Raw genomic sequence first — 12,308 nt, 5'->3', positions numbered from 1 at the left:
TTCGTATTTTCTTCCTGTGCAAGAAAATAAGTTTTATTTAAAGACCTATCCATGAAATAAGAGCTCTGCTCACTGACCGAAACTTCCAGTCAACGGTTTGATTGAACCCAACGATTTCTCCAGGCAGCTTCACAGATGAAAACAGCCTAAAACGTTCACCCCAGGGAACTGACTCCTTCCCCCACCCACCCCGCGTGCCCGTCGACCCTCTGGAATGCAAACCCCAGCGCACCAGCCTGGGCCGGACACTACTTTCTGCCGAGATAAACTCCCCGTCTCCCTCCGGTAACCGAACTTGTTACGCAGCGCAACAAGCGGGCACGGCAAGGGCCTGCCGGCGCACCCCGTCCGGCGGCACTCCTCATACTCCTCCTCCCTCACCCGCAGTGAAGAGGAGCCGCTCCCGCAGCAACACTGCCGGCCTCCCCCCGCCCGGCCTGCGCCGGCGGCCCTGCCGCCGCCTGACCTGCTCGGGAACCGCAGCTCGGGAACCGCAGCCCCGCAACGGCAGCGCCTCATGGCAGCCGGAGCGGCAGTTCAGCTCAGCAACATGCGTCCTTCCCGTCACCTGCTGCGCACAGCCCTGCGGCCGCCATCGCCCCGCCGGGCCCCGGCCTTCTCGCCCCCGGGGGAGAGGGCAGCGACGCCGGACGCGGACCCAAGCGGTAACACCAGTGCCCCCCGCCCCGCCGGCACAGGGTCGGGCACCGGCGCCGTTACCTCATGGGAGTGCCCTCGCTCTGCCCCGCCCCCGCCGCGCTCCGCCAGGGTGGGGCCAGCGGCACGAGGCTCCCCCCGCGGCGACCGGCCGCCCTCGCCGGCGGGGCCGTGCCGTTCCATCCCCAAAGCTTTCCCCGCCGGCTGGGAAACAGCCGCCCCAGGAGCAAGATTCCGCCCGAGGACGGTTCCCGGCCGGCGCCGGGCAGCTGATGCCGACCGGCCAGCCCCGCCGGGCAGCGCTCGCCGCGCCAACGTCTGCTTCAAAACTGCGACCGTTTCGCCCAAACCTGTGCAGTGGCTGAGCGGCAGCGGAGCTGAACGGGTCTGCCCCCCCGGCAAGCCGGGTGACGCTGGGCGAGGCGGTGCGCGCTCCTGCGCCTTGTTTGGTTCATGGAACGGAGATGGGTAACGTGCACACACCCCTAAAAATACCTGACACTCTTTATGGGAGAAAATACAAATTAGCAGTCTACGAGTCTGTATGAAATAAAAGAATCAGTTCTCGGTTATAGGAGAAAAAGAACTGGTAAACGTGAAGACTGTTGTTGTAGGTCAAGGGGTAACGGTTTTAAATTGAAAGAGGGCAGATTTAGACAAGATACGAGGAAGAAATTTTTGACAACGAGGGTGGTGAGGCACTGGCACAGGTTGCCCAGAGAGGTGGTAGATGCCCCATCCCTGGCACCATTCCAGGTCAGGTTGGACGGGGCTCTGAGCAACCTCATCTAGCTGCAGATGTCCCTGCTCGCTGCGGGGGGGCTGGACTAGATGGCCTTTACAGGTCCCTTCCAACCCAAACCACTCGGTGATTAATGGAGTTAGTGCTATTGACAACTTACAGGTGGCTTTAAGTATTAAAGATGAGAAGTATTAAGGTGATGCGGAAGCAGAACAACAAAAGAACGGCAAAAAGGACATCGCAGAGCTGCCGGGGGGCAGGGCTGGGCAGGGTGGGCTCGGCTGTCTGAGGGAGGCACCGCTAAGCGTAACACCGTGAGGTGTCAGCAGCAGGTGGCACCTGTTATCTGCAGTGGTAGCAAAGCGGCCTGTGGTTCTATACAGCTACTTTGCTTCACCTGCTCACACCTGAAAGCCGATAGCCAAAGCTCTCCCCCTCTTCAAATGGCTTTTCTTTCCTTCCCCCTTTTTTTTGGTAGTTTTTAATCTCTTAATGCCAGAGCCTAAAAACTCAAAGTTCCTTCACCATGGCTTATTAAGGCATTCAATTAACACTACTTAGCTCAGTTCCACCCTATTTTCTAACAGCGGTGCCTAGCTGCGGGTTGAACAAGACCACCTCGTGAGAGGAGTCAGCCACGCATGAAAGCCAGGCAGTCAGATGTACAAAGGCTGACTGTGCCTAAGGATACTATTGCAGAACTGTACCCCCCACATTCCAGTTGCAAAACTATTTTGAAAATGTGTCATTCTCTGATTTCAGTTTCTTAACTGGAGTTTTCAAAACTGCTCATGGTACCATTTTACAGACTTCTGAAGACTTGAAGTGCTTACTGGCATAAGCTTCCCAAACGTAGGTCTTAAAGGACTTGCTTTGTTTCTCTAGCCAGTCGTTTCTGTTGTTTTGGGGTTCAATCAGGATTCACAGGTTTTACAGGCTTATATAATAGATTTGACCATTCTCTTTTGTTCATTAAATGTCAGTGTTGTATTGATATTCTGGTATGGTTCTAGGAAGATTTTTGGTAAGGATGGCCAGTTTTGCAGATGAAATATAAACCCACTGTTTTTACTCCATATCCAGTGTTACTCTTGGCAAGAATAGTTGTGTTGACTGCACTGACTTCACTAACTTTCAATTTGCATAAGAACATTGTGTCCTTGTGAACTGAACTGTCTGTTTAATATTCCCTAGACATCACTTCTCACTTTGTCATTTTTTTATGTTACTATATTGCAGTGTCCCTAGCAAAGCTTAACAAATAGCTGGAGACTCGTAGCGATAAGGAAGATGGAGGATAGGTTCAGAGAGAACGGAAGGGAGAAGAAGGTATGTAACTACAGTCTCACCTGAAAACTGAAGTTTGATCAAGTTAGAGAAGATCTGAAATGCTTCTAGCTCTTTGCCTTTCACCCTTCGCTACTGACAGTCAGTCAGCAAGGTATTTTAACATGCTGATATTTAGGGTTCAGTAACCCTGAAGGTCAAAGATCTTGTGTTTTAGAAGAACCAGGTGATATTCTTCTCCCTAAACCTCAGTAACTATGTATGAAATCCAGCCTGGAATGCCACTTGACACTGCAACCGTAATAACATTGGAATGTATTACTAAATAATTTGCTGGATATCTTACAATATTTTGTCAGCTGTAGACAGGAGTCACAAAGACTTGCTAAATATTTTCTTGAGCTCGAGACTCAAGGTCAGACCCATCCTGTAGATTTGCAATACCTAATGTTCTTGTTCGTTTCACATTAATTTAAAAAGTAATATGAGAGGGAATATTTGTGAAGAAAGGCCCTTGAAAGCTTTTCCATTTTTCAGTCTGAATCAATTAATCTGATAAATGTTATTACCTTTTCCTGTAAGTCTTGCTTTTTTATATCATTAGACTACAACAACTATTATTTAAAAACCCCAACAGTACTCACAACAATAATAAATTACGTAACCTGTGGATTCCCTTGGAAGGGGTTAGGAAAGTCACTAAGGACAAAGAATATCAATACTTTCCAATCAAATATGGTACAAAAGTAACCATATACAATACAATCAAAAGAAGGTTTAGCATACTTTTCCAAACGTACAACAAGAGGTAACAATGTATTATTTTCTACTATATGTCCTTGCTGTTATTCAAAATGTATATGACAGAGACAAGCAAACACTGTTACAGGAAAATTGGCATAAAATTCAGTAGCAAAAGTCACAGTGGGAAGAGGATACTGAAGTGTATTGAAACCTGTATGTTTTCAAACAGGAGGGAGTCTCTTTCAAGAAGCAACAAAGGCAGGCAGGTAGTGTTGCTACCATTGAGAAACTCTGAGAAGTAAACCACGTACATCCTTTACTAAAGCCTTTGACACTGTCTCCTGGAGAAACTGGCAGCTCACGGCTTACTCAGGTGTACTCTGCTGGGTAGAGAACTGGCTGGACGGCTGAGCCCAGAGAGTTGTGGTGAACGGAGTTAAATCCAGTTGGCGGCCAGTCACAAGAGGTGCTCCCCAGGGCTCAGTTTTGGGGCTCGTCTTGTTCAATATCTTTATTGATGATCGGGATGAGGGGATTGAGTGCTCCATCAGTAAGTTTGCAGATTACACCAAGTTGGGTGGGAGTGTTGACCTGCTGGAGGGCAGGAAGACTCTGCAGAGGGATCTGGACAGGCTGGATCAATGGGCTGAGGTCAACTGTATGAGGTTTAATAAGGTCAAGTGCCAGTTCCTGCACTTGGGTCACAACAACCCCATGCAACACTACAGGCTTGGGGAAGCGTGGCTGGAGAGGTGCCCAGCAGGAAAGAACCTGCGGGTGCTGGTTGACACCAGCTGAACATGAGCCAGCAGTGTGCCCAGGTGGCCAAGAAGGCCAACAGCATCCTGGCCTGTATCAGAAATAGCGTGGCCAGCAGGAGTAGGGAAGTGATCGTGCCCCTGTACTCAGCACTTGTGAGCCCACACCTCAAATACTGTGTTCAGTTTTGGGCCCCTCATTACAAGAAGGACGTTGAGTTGCTGGAGCGTGTCCAAAGAAGGACAATGAAGCTGGTGAGGGGTCTGGAGAAGAAGTCTTATGACGAGCGGCTGAGGGAACTGGGGTTGTTCAGTCTGAAGAAGAGGTGGCTGAGGGGAGACCTTATCACTCTCTACAACCATAAAACCTCTACAAGGAGGTTATGGCGAGATGGGTGTTGGTCTCTTCTCCCAAGTGACTAGCATAGGACAAGAAGAAGTGGCCTCAAGTTGTGCCAGGGGACGTTTAAACTAGATATTAGGAAAAATTTCTTTACTGAGAGAGTGGTCAAACATTGGAACAGTGAAGTGGTGGAGTCACCATCACTGGAAGTGTTCAAAAAACGTGTGGACGTGGCCCTTCAGGACATGGTTTAGTGGGCATGGTGGTGTTGGGTTGATGGTTGGACTTGATGATCTTAAAGGTCTTTTCCAACCTTAATGATTCTGTGATTCTGTGTGTAGTACTTCAAATAAAATAACTACAGAAGCTTACCACTTGATTCAACCTAAGATTTATCTCTCATAGTAAATTCGTATGTTTATCCAAGTGTACTAAACAATATGTTAATTCAGTTGCTTATTTTGGGCTTTCTTGCAGAGTTTGGAAATATTACTTGAAGTGATGTAAACAGGAAAACAAATGCAGCTGATTGGTTTTGGCTGGAAGAGGCAATGCGTCTGATTATTCAGCTGTGTTTTTATGCACTGACATGTAATGTTGATTTACTTTTGACATCTTGCTGTTGAGTAAGTTACGATCAAGTAAATCCTAGTTTAGGATATGCCAGAACCTGCTGGTTTGAAAGAAAACAAGTAAAACTCGTAATGGAAGTTAATTGAGCTTGCTGAAAAGTATCTTTAAGACACCAACTAGCTTGTGTCTTAACTTTTTTCACAGCAGGAAGCCAGTTTGCCCCTGTTGATTGAGATAAAATTCCTTCTACATGTGCAATGGAACTGCTAGTTACTCCCTGATAGGTGATTACTTTTTTCTACCTGGGCACTGACTGGATCTTACTAGTTTGTCATCTTTGTAAACAGAATAGTTTATAAAATGTTTTGAAGAAGAAAGATACTATCAGAAATTCAAAGTATGTTTTCAAAAGCCAGTGTCAGTTCACTTAGAGTTTACCTGTGATTGAATATAGAGATTCATTTTCAAAGACAACCTTTTAATTTTTACTTACAGCACTGTATGTGTATGAGCCCTGCAGAATGACATGATCTGTAAAATAATTCTGTGTGTAACTGCAGGTGTACGCTAGAGCTTATTTTTAAAGCTGCCAAGTGACAAGCACATAGAATCATGGAATCACAGAATCATTAAGGTTGGAAAAGACCTTTAAGATCATCAAGTCCAACCATCAACCCAACACCACCATGCCCACTAAACCATGTCCTGAAGTGCCACGTCTGCACGTTTTCTGAACACTTCCAGTGATGGTGACTCCACCACCTCCCTGGGCAGCCTGTGCCAATGCTTGACCACTCCCTCAGTAAAGAAATTTTTCCTAATATCCAGCTAAACCTCCCCTGGCGCAACTTGAGGCCATTTCCTCTTGTTCTATCGCTAGTCACTTCCTCAGTGACAGACACCAATGAGGTCTCCCTACAGTAAATTTTTACTTAACAGAGCATAACTACATGCAAGTTCTGCACTGCCTTGCACCTGCCTCTCTCACACTGAATTGCAGTCAGTATTCTTCAGTGTGTACAATTTGCTGCTGCTGTCCTGTGCTTTCAATGAGACAGGGAAAAAACAGTAAGCTACAACTTCTTGGGAAAATTTTTTGAGGTCCCTTTTGGGTAGCAGTATAAGCTTTAATAGTAAAAGGCTGTAATAACAGATTTGACTTCACACTGACTACAGGACAAAATGCCAGTATATAAATTTGTAGTGCACTGCCTTTTAGGATTAAATACAACCTGTTCAATCCATTTAGCATGGCATACTTTTTTCCCCCAATAATAAATGAATCCAATAATTAACAATTATTAAATTAATAACTATTGAATTAATAATAAATTAATTCCTATAATTAAAATCCATTTTCTAGAGTTCAGTAACATTAGCATCAGTGAGAGTGTAATCATTTCAGTACAGTCACATGTGGAAAAAATACAGATTAAAAGAGGTTAATGATGGGGGGAAATTGCCTCTCTTAGCCGCAGTCTTTCTGACCTTGAATTTAGTTTGGACTGTTTATGACAAAGTCTGAATATATGAGTTTGCTTTGAAGAACTGAGGAGTGTAACTGACTGGAATGCCCTTTGATTAAATACGTTGTCTTTTGCACCTTCCTGACAAAAAAAAACAACCAAAGGAGCTCTGTCACAAGGCCATTCTCTGTTCTGAACAGTAACAATGCGTGAAGCAGTGTGAAAGGGAGAAAAGTCATTTTGAAGGAGAGGCAGAACTGTAATGGAAAAAAGGAGCAAAACCAAAACCAAACAGAAAACAGTGCAAGGGAAAAAAAAGAGAAAAAAAGTAAAAGGAAATCAAACATTCTAGAGACTGGAAGGAATGGACTTAAATCAAGCATATTACTGTAAAGAATGGGCAGAGAGAAAGGTAGATAGGAAGTTGCAAAAACTCAAATTTTGCCTAAATATGTTGCTGCTTGGTGAAAAACAGAACTAGGTCAGAGGAATGAACCTTGGGAATATTATTTTAAGAACTTGCTGGTGAACTGGCATAAAGGTCTGGCTTTGTTGTCAAACATTAGATGTTGCAAATGTTTGATAAAATATTTGCAGAAATAAAATACATATAAAATAGGGACAAAAGTAGAGGCATTACTCAGCCCTGTTAGAACATATCAGATGCGGTAGTAAGTAATAAGAGGGTTTTTTCTGCTTGGCCGGGCTTTTGTGGTTCAATGGCTACTTCTTTTACCTAGGCATATATTTAACAAGCTTAAAAACACAACCAACAGATCAGCAAGCAGAGATCTATAAAGGCAACCAGCACATGGGCGCAGTATGCAGTGCAGAAGTGCAGTAGAGAAGCATAGGTTAAGATCTTGGACTTCTCTTGAACTGCAGCAAAAAGGAGCCCTGAGGACAGGAACCCCGTCACCCTGTGTGGTGGTGGCCAGTCAGACTGGCTGACTGATCCAGCACAGGTATCACAGGGGAATTGTTTGCATAATAATGCTATTGACTGCCCAGATCTCATGTATTTTCTAGTAAACAAACCTTAGGTTCGAGGTGGTTGGTAAAACGATGTCTCCCACAGCTTAAGTAGTTTTTTCTAGCTCCTAATTTGGGGTATAGCTGAAGTTATCTATGTTTGTAATTCCTGCGAAGTCAGGACCAAGTCTACAGAGGAAGCTGCAAATGTAGCACTTAAGACCAGAGATGTAAGCCAAATGAAATATTACTTAAGAAGCAAAGTTCTTTATATCCAGCCAGCTGCCATTCCTTATGCCCTGTAGTATGCCTAAAGAGAAATGAAGCATTACACCATCTTTCCATTACACTTGCTTGGATTAACATCACCAACAGCTGAGAACCATATTATGTATTGTATAGGATGTTTGGTGTGAGATATCTCAGTTACAAATCTCATTTTAATGCATGTACCAACAAAGTGTTTTGCTATAACGTATGCTATCATTCCAATAAAGATTACAGAACCCAGCCCAGGGATATTTCGACACCCTTCCCTTCTTTCATTTGAGAATCTGGGCCTTCATGCAGAAACTCATAGATACTATGTCACAGAAAGAAGACATTCAGGCAGAATTATTGTAGCAATGTCTTCAGGCCTTAGCTTTAACTACTTAAAGGCTATGTAACCCATAAATGCTTGAAAAGTTATAATATGAAGTTCCTGCATTCTACAGAAGAAAAAAAGCTATTAGGTTACTGTTGAGTGTTCATATTTTACTAGAGTATACTGCAATAAGAATTTCTGTAAGAAAATTTTCAGTCTTGTTATTTTGTTAACTGGCTCCGAGTCTGTTTAACTAGATGATGCATAAAAGCCTCCATAATTTCCAGTTTTACTGGATTTATTGTGCAAGTTATGAACTCCAGTACTGACTCATATTTTGCAATATAGCGCTCTCCAGAATTCCTCATTCTTAATAAGAAACAATAAAGGTTGGATTAGGTTTATTCTACTAATGAAATCTTGATTACAGCAAATGCTAGTTAGTTTGCGGGTAACTTTTAAAAAGTTAGCTTTCTAACAAATGGCTGCCTTCTCCCGCTACATCCCTTACAGTGACTCTTAGTAGTAGAGATGAGTTTAAAAAAAAAAAGAATATGAAAACCAATTTACCTGTGTAGTGTGTTCCAGGCTGAAAAACTTCCGTGTGAGAAAATCTGGATACCTCCACGTAGTTTCACCTAGGTGTTACAGAATCACAGAATCACTAAGGTTGGAAAGGACCTTAGTCCTGTTTTTTGTGGAAAGTAAGACAGTTAAAAGGTTTGAGTAACAGCAACTTCCCAAGATTTCAGTCTCGTTCAGATACCATTTTCACTTGGTATCTCCTCAGCTGCTAGCTAGAGCAAATACTTGCACTGCACACATGAGATGCCAGAGTCAGAAGAAATCCCATGCAATGGCATTCTACTACTCCTGTGTAAAAGGCTAAGATTTGATTTGGTGTCTTGAAGTGAACTAGCGCTGTAATTAAAGCTTTTCAAAGAGTTTTCATACAAAAAACCATTGCCTTTTATATTTCACTCTTCAACTTCTCAGCAAACTAAAAAGCCAGTCTTTCGATTTTTTTCCACAACAAGAGATCTGTAGAAACAAAAAAGAAAATCTGTACTATCACCAGACTAGACAGCATAAGGGTATATGCACCATGGATATCTGTCTGGTTAACATTTATAAAGAATACTTGCAAAGATAGGCATTCCAGCAGTATTTCCTGGAAAGGCATCAGACTATGTTGTAGTGATGCAAGCCTGTTAATAATCACAGAAAGATCAAATTCAGTCTGCAGCCACCCTATTGTGGGCTGTGTTCCGGTTACATAGCAGAAGCTAAATAAATTGGTGTTTGGGCAAGGGGATCCAAAATAACAGTTAGTATACATAGGATTTGGTGCCTGTAGGTAAGTCAGTAAGATTTCTCTTTTGCCTGTACTAAACTAAAATTCAAGGAAGGCAACAACAAAAACATGTGCTATTCTTCTGATGACACAGAAACTTAAGTGATGTCAGTATTAATACTTATGACTTAGTCAAACTCCTATTTGAATAGTTCTGTTTAACTTCATCTGGTAGTTCCATGATATTATACAGGAACATAGTGAGTAAGTTTAGAAAGAATGCTTTGGGTTTACAAGTCCAGTTCTATATTTTAGCTGTATTATTAAACAGTAGGAAGCTGAGCTGCACTGGTAGACATTGCAGTCACTATCTGACTTAAATGCTTTGGAATGAAAAATGCAAAATGCAAAACTGTGTTAAAAGAACATTACAATAACGTTCAAGCTCAAATGCTAAGAAGCCAGGAAATTGAAAAGTAAACATTGCCTTTGTGTCCCTGATTTGCTTCACCATGGATTTGCAGTGTGATGCTACTGTATAGGAATGCATAGTTCTTTCCTTTTGCCCTACCTCTCTGTCTTTTAGTATGTAGGACAGATGGTGCTTGCTTCAAACATTTTCTTCATTATTGTCAAATGTACAACCTTTGTGCTTAATATAGTGCACATTCTCTAAACCATTGCTGCTGATGAAGCAACTTACTTATTTGCAATGAAATATTCCCTTTATATAATGTCTTGTCATTTATTTTTAAACTTCCTGTGAGCTGAAAAGGAAATATTATCTTTATTTGACTGATGGAAGGAAAAATGATGCATGTAGAAATTAACGTAAAATAATACTTATTAATTTGGTTGCCTATTTTTAGATTACTAGAATCTGTTTAGTTCTACTACTTTGCATTTTATAGTACCTTAAATATTCAAAACATCATTTCCACTGACTACAGCGATAGCTGTGGGTGTTAAGTATTTGTCCAAATCAGATCTGGATCCTCAAACTTTGTACCCAGATAAGAGAGAACAAAGTACTATTGATCACACTAAAAATTTTGTTAAGGTGTTTTGTCCAGATTAGCACAAGAACTCTATGATAGCTGAGGAGGCTAAATCTGCCTCCTGAGGAGGGATGGACTGCCTGAACTTTGAGACTGTGATTTTCTTTTCATTCCTTGTTTGATGCAAAGCAGTGGTGTTACCTGGCATACAGACCTAATTCATCCACAGAGACAAAAGCATGCGGAAGAAATAATCTGTGACTCTGTAATTCAAGACAGTACCATAACACCTATAAGTAAAATGCTAAATTAATATTGCATAAATATCCATAATACAGATTTCCACTCTTAACTAACTTGACTTTGCAGCCATAGCATTAACACTGGTATGAGTGAAAGGTTAGTGAAAGACAAACAGACAAAATTCCATGATGCGTTTTTAGGACCAGAGACTTTAGAAGCAATTCAAGGACCTTTGTCACCTAAGTGAAGAAAGGAACTGATAAAAGCAGAAAAGTTAACATGCTCTAAATACACAGATACTTGTGATGGGTGGAGCTCTTTCCCTGTGGGTTTCATAGATACCAGGAACAGCAGAGGAATAGTGAGATTCAGGAACCCTGGGCTCCTGTTCAGGTTTGCAGGGAAGCATTTTATATTCTGTAGTTCCAATTTAATGCACACAGCACCACCTCCATTCTGTTCCTGCCAGTCTGTTAGAGAGCCTTGCCTCTATCCCAAGTTGATCCTTTGTCCCTAGTTCCTTCGATGTTCCTCATTCTTCCTATTCCAGTCTTGATTTCTTCACTCAGCCAGCCATAGTCTCATTTTGAGAGTCATTGATTCTCAGTACATTCAATAAAGTTTCTTTGCCAGGTCACATTTAGTTTCCTTATCCCTCAGCACTTACACTGCTCTTGTCCTTCCTTTGCACAATGATGTGCCATCCTGCTTTGTCCCTTTTCTGGCTCTTTGTGCCAAACAACCCCCTTTTCCTTGAGCATCTTGGCTCCCTGTCAGACTTGTTGTTTCTTCCCCAGGCTCGACTGGGCATCTGCTTCCCTCACAGTCATAGAGTCCCTTCTTCTGTTTTACAGACAACTAGATCTACCTATCCCTCTCTTCTTCTTTTCCTTCGCTATCACACCAGTTCATGGTTTCTTCCCGTCTTAGTTACCCTGCACAACAGGTTTCAGTCTCCCTTTCTTCCCATTGACTAATTCTGGTCTGTTTGCTCCACAAATCCCATTCACAATCACCCTCTGTCTTTCCTTTCAGCATAGTTTTACCAATTAATCCCAGTTTTACCAGACTGTGTTGCTCTTATCTTTTCCTTCCTCTCCCATTATGCCCTTTTCCCCTTGAGACATTTAAACCAAATGGTTTCCTCCCTCCTCAGCAGTCACGTAGATACTGAGACAAGACCACCCCTAGGAAATCTTATGAAATGTGACCTCAGCCCTTGAGCAACCATTGCAGGGAAGGGCAGCCTCCCGGCCCTACTCCTGAGGTGAGGCACTTTCAGTGGCTCACTCACAGCCCACTCAGGGCAGGGAGCAGACAAGGCCCACAGACACCCACTGCAGGTAGAAGCCCAGCTTTCACAGCCGTGAACAATCTCCCAGTCTAACAGGACATCATGCACCACACCTGGGCCACCAAGGCCACCACCACCCCTGCCATGGCCTCAGCTGGGAGATCAGGCAGGCCCAGTGGGAAACATCTCACGACCCACCCAAACCCTTCCACATGACCACCTACCAGCAAACCCTGGTCTGTAGTACAGGGAGCAATGGCAAATGAAAACAGCTACCACTGCAGCTTGCAGGGCAATGAAACACTGGGGAGAGCCTTTTTGATTCACCAAACGAAAATAAGTTGCAGTAAG

The sequence above is a fragment of the Phaethon aethereus genome, assembly GCF_964289735.1.
Source record: "Phaethon aethereus genome assembly, chromosome: 1".
NCBI lineage: Eukaryota > Metazoa > Chordata > Aves > Phaethontiformes > Phaethontidae > Phaethon > Phaethon aethereus.
The sequence above is the reverse complement of the archived record's forward strand: the minus strand, read 5'-3'. Positions refer to the sequence as shown.